Consider the following 5,557-nt stretch of genomic DNA (forward strand, 5'->3'; position numbering starts at 1 on the left):
GAGAGAGAGAGAGAGAGAGAGAGAGAGAGAGGAAGAGAGAGGGAGGAATGAAACTTCTATGCTAGAGGGAGGGAGAGGGAGAGAGAGAGAGAGAAGAGAGGAGGGAGACTTAGGGGGGGAGAGAGAGAGAGAGAGAGAGAGAGAGAGAGAGAGAGAGAGAGAGAGAGAGAGAGAGAGAGAGAGGAGGGAGACTTAGGGAGAGAGAGATAAAGAGAGAGGGAAAGAGAATGAAACTTCTAGCGGCCATGGCTGCCAAGAGAGGGAGGTAGAGAGAGAGAGAGAGAGAGAGAGAGAGAGTTCTCGCGGCCGTGGCCACCAAGGGAGGGAGGGAGGGAGGGAGGGAGGGAGGAAGGCTGAGAGAGATTAAGAGACAGAATTCAGAGAGAGAGAGAGAGACATAGAGAGGGAAAGAATGACAAATCCTAGCGGCCAAGAGGATAGAGGTAGGAAGGTAGAGAGGGTAAGAGAGAGAGAGAGGGAGAGAGAGAGAAGAGGAGAGAGAGAGAGAGAGGAGAGGGATGGAGAGAGAGAGAGAGAGAGAGAGAAATAATTACAAATCCTAGGGAGAGAGAGAGACATAAAGAGAGAGAATGAAAAATCTTAGCCGCCATGGGAGGGAGAGAAAGAGAGAGTTGAGATAAACTAAGAGAGAGAATAAGTGGGACGAGGATAGAGAGGGAAACACATAAGAGTTGTCAGAGAGAGAGAGAGAGAGAGAGATTAAGAGAGAGAATGAGGTGTCTTGACTATGGCTACAGAGAGATTTAGGAGTCGAGAGAGAGAGAGAGAAAGTAAAGAGAGATTTATATATTTACATGTTTTATATTATACTTTTAAAAAATTATAAAAGAGTGAATTTATGGTTTGTTTTGAAGGTGAGATAATATTTATATATATATATTCATCTTTTAAATTGAAAAATGTTAACTTTCTTTAGATACGTGATCATATGTGCATAGCACTAACCTTATAGAGTGCTATAAAGGAAAGGGTTGGATCCCCTAACCCTAACCCTAAATGGGTTTGTATATATTCTATTTTTTCAACTAAATCTAGTGTACAGTTAGTCATTTGTGGTGTGCTCTCTAGCTGTGCCTGTGAAGATAGTGGGAGAGAGGGAAGGAGTCTCACTTGCGGCTTTCTCACAATCACAAATGGGGGAATACACACAAAGGTGGAGGCTGAAAACAGTTTTCCTCTTCTTAGTTTGAAAGCCAAAAGAACTCAAGTACAAAGAAATAGAAGAACCCTATATGTGGGTCTCAAAACCAAACTCAACTAACTAAGGTGGCATACTAACTGAGCCACGAACTAGTGTAGATAAGGATAGCTGTCATCCACCGTGGGCGGTGTACCAACCGCATCTCCAGCTAACAAGTCGGTGACATAAGTACACAACGGTCACCCTGGCATATCTCGAGTGGAGCTCGATATCTCAACACTCCCCCTCGAGCTCAATCCCAAATCCTGCACACCAAGCAGGTCTCTGAACTTGCGCAGTTTCTCTGCGCCCAATGCTTTCGTGAATATGTCAGCTACTTGATCCTCTGTGCTGACATAAACTAGATCAATAAGGCCTAGTAAAACCTTCTCCCGCACATAGTGATAATGCACCTCAATGTGCTTTGTTCTGGCATGAAAGACTGGGTTCTTTGCCAAATGTATACTACTCATGTTGTCACAATAAATGACAACCGGCCCATCTGTAGACTGATGCATATCATAGAGTAGCTTATGCAACCAAGCTACCTCACATGCAGCCATTGCTGCACCCCTGTACTCAGCCTCTGTGCTCGACAAGGCGACTGTAGGCTGTTTCTTGCTGCTCCAAGTGACTATAGCACTCCCAAAAGAGAACACATATCCACTGGTAGATCGTCTATCTGAAATGCTACCAGCCCAATCAGCATCAGTGTATCCATGCAACTGTATCTGAACCCCAGCCTCATAAAATAGTCCATACTGCAATGTGGACTTCACATACCTGAGTATGCGTCTAGCCGCATCCAAATGTGGTTTCCTTGGAGCCTGCATAAACTGACTTACCAACCCAACAGCATAGCTCAAATCTGGCCTAGTAATAGTCATGTAAATCAAACTTCCTACTATGCGTCTGTACATAGTAGGGTCTTCCAGAAGCTCACCTGCATCTGTGCTCAGCTTCACATTCTGCTCCAAAGGAACTGAAATAGGCTTACAGCCTGTCATCCCATATTTGGACAGCATGTCCAATCCATACTGCCTCTGCAAGAGCTGTATCCCACTTGGTGATCTAATCACCTCAATGCCCAAGAAATAATGCAGCTCTCCCAAATCCTTCATCTCAAACTTCTGCCTCAATAGCATTTTCACATGAAGGATATCTTCATCACTATCACCTGTGATGATCAAATCATCAACATAAATGACCAGCAGCATAATCCCTTTCTCTGTTTTTCTCACATAGAGTGAGAAATCTGCCTTGGAAATCTGAAAGCCAATAGTGACAAGATACTGTCCTATCTTGTCAGACCATGCTCTAGGTGCTTGCTTCAAGCCATACAAGGCTTTCTTCAACCTGCAAACAAACTCAGGATGAATAGCATGAACATAACTTGCTGGCTGCTCCATAAATACCTCTTCTTGCAAATCACCATGCAAGAAGGCATTCTTTACATCCATCTGATGTAAAGACCATCCCTTTGATATAGCCATAGCAATGGCTGCTCTTACGGTTGCCATCCTTGCAACCGGGATGAAAGTTTCTTCATAATCAATGCCATATGTCTGTGCATACCCCTTGACAACTAATCTTGCCTTGTATCTATTCACAGAACCATCTGCATTGTGCTTGATCTTATAAACCCACTTACAACCAATTGCATTCTTGCCTTTAGGCAAAGGCACCAATTCCCATGTAGCATTAGCATCCAAGGCATCCATTTCTTCATCCATGGCTTTCTCCCATTTTTCATTTCCCATGGCTTGCTCAAAAGAAGTGGGTTCTGGTTCCTGTATCACTTTGACCATATAGGCATAGTGAATGGCTGTAAATCCATCATATTTCAGCCTATCCACAGGATACCTAACCCTGGTAGACCTGCACAAGATAGGCTCACTTCCAGGTGCTCTCAAAACATCCCTGGTCTTCCTTACTCCAAGTGTAACAACAGAAGGAATACCCAACTCATCATCAATGCTCTGTTCTGAGCCACTGGATTCACCATCCACATAAGAGTGACCTGCATTCACATCAAACATGGGCTGATCTACCTTCTCTTTTCCTTTTCGTGATACCTGCGTACCACTATCTGCATTGCTTTGAGGGGATTCTCCTGATCTCAATCTACCTGTCCATGGCGAAGTATGTGAACCACTGGTAGAGGACACTCCAGGTCCACTGATATTTTGTGATTGCTGCTGTGCATTCTGTGCAGCATTACCATTTTGTGCATCTGCATCAATCATCACATTTACTGGTTTATACCAGCTGCTCATCTCATCAAAAACAACATCTCTGCTCACTGTGAACTTACGTGTAGAAGGGTTATAGCATCTATACTCTTTCTGCTGCAGAGAATAACCAATAAAGACGCACTTCTCAGCTTTTGGATCCAACTTGGACCTCAACTCATCTGGCACATGGACATAAGCAATGCAACCAAAAATCTTCAAATGAGAAATATTTGGTTTCCTACCAGTATACATCTCCTCTGGCGTCATGCCATGTATTGCTGTAGTGGGAGTCCTGTTCATTATATAGACTATTGTAGCAACTGCTTCAGCCCAATAATAATCTGGTAGATCTTTTTCATTTAGCATAGCCCGAGATACCTCTCCAATATGCCTGTTTTTTCTTTCTGCAATTCCATTTTGCTGTGGGGTATGACTGCATGAATATTGCTGCTTTATACCATGCTCCTGCAAGAACCTTGCAAACTCATTTGTTGAGAGGTACTCTCCCCCTCCACCTGACCTTAGGCATTTTATTTGCAGGCCTGTTTCTTTTTCAACCATAGCTTTGAAAGCTTTGAAGTGCCCAAATACTTCACTTTTCTTTTTCATAAAATACACCCACAGTTTTCTGCTGAAGTCATCAATAAATGTGACAAAATAGTGACAGCCTCCAATAGATGCAGCTTTTGTAGTCCACACATCAGAGTGGATTAATTCCAATGGCTTTTTACTCTCTTGAACATGCCTAGGAAAAGGTTTCCTTGCCTGTTTCCCAAATTGACAGGCTTCACAAATCTTGTGCATTTCTGCAACCTTGAATTTTGGCAATCCTGCAACAATATTTTGGGCTTGTAGTCATTGTATATTAACATGACCAATGCGTTTGTGCCAGATATCAATATCTGCAACTACACCGGTCCCATGTGCAAACATTGTTGCACTCAATTCAGGCATGTCTGCATCCAACGTAAACATCCTGCCCTTCTTCTTTCCTTTTGCTATCAAGCGACCATTATTTTTCATATCCTCAACAAAGCATCCATGAGGATTAAATCTGACCTGCAAGCCCTGCTCAACCATCTGACCAACAGAAACCAGGTTCTTGGTGATGTTCGGGACATGAAATACATCAGACAAGTATTTCTTTTTCCCATCCTGCATAGACAAAGGAATTTTGCCAATCTGCACAATAGGATGTGCAGTATCATCACCAGTCTCCACAAATCCTGGTTTTTCCATTTTTCTTGCATCCTGCATCCATTCAGCGTGACCTGTCATGTGGTTTGACGCACCCGAGTCAACATACCACACATCATTGCTTTCTTCTGCACTTGTTACAGAATTTGTCATATGCTGCACCATAAACAAATGCTCATTTCTGTCATCACCCTGTCTACTAGAGGATGCATAATTGCCTTGCTGCAATTTTCCATTCATAATGTCATTCTGCTTTTTATAACAGCCTTAGCCATATGACCCATTTTGCCACAATAGTAGCATTCAATATTGCTGTTTGCATTTTGGCCTCTCTGCCATCCACCACGGCCTCTTTGGCTCCCCCTGCCTCTAGAGTTCCCACGTCCTCCTGCATAGGGCTGGTTTTCTTGCATTTGCTGCATATTCTGATTTCTACCACGGCCTGCAGATCGGCCTCCTCTACCTCTGCCTCTACCTCTGCCAGCATTTGAGTAGAAGACAGTTTCTTTTGAAGTTCCTGCTGAAGAAGATGCACCCCCATTTCTCTGCTCTTCAGAAATTAGAAGAGCAATCAACTCCTCAAAATCAGGAAAGTTTTCACGGACGGCAATGGATGTCCGGAACTGTGCATAATCCTTTCCTAGACCATTCAAGGTCACAGAAACCAAATCGTCATCATCCACTGGCGACCCAATGGAAGCAAATGCATCTGCAATTTTCTTCACTTTCATGTGGTAGTCATTTATGCTCAAATTTTCTCTCTGCACATTGTGCAACTCCTGTTTGAGTTGCATTTTCCTGGCTTGCGTATTTGTGCTATACATTTTTGCCAAAGTATCCCATGCCTCCTTTGGCGTATTTGCATCCTGAATATGCACAATCATGGAGTCTGAAATACTGATAGACAGCCAGTACATAACTTTCC

Source organism: Dipteris shenzhenensis, chromosome 2 (genome assembly GCF_047967505.1).
Source record: "Dipteris shenzhenensis isolate YYH24624 ecotype China chromosome 2, Dip_SZ_1.0, whole genome shotgun sequence".
Classification (NCBI taxonomy): Eukaryota; Viridiplantae; Streptophyta; class Polypodiopsida; order Gleicheniales; family Dipteridaceae; genus Dipteris; species Dipteris shenzhenensis.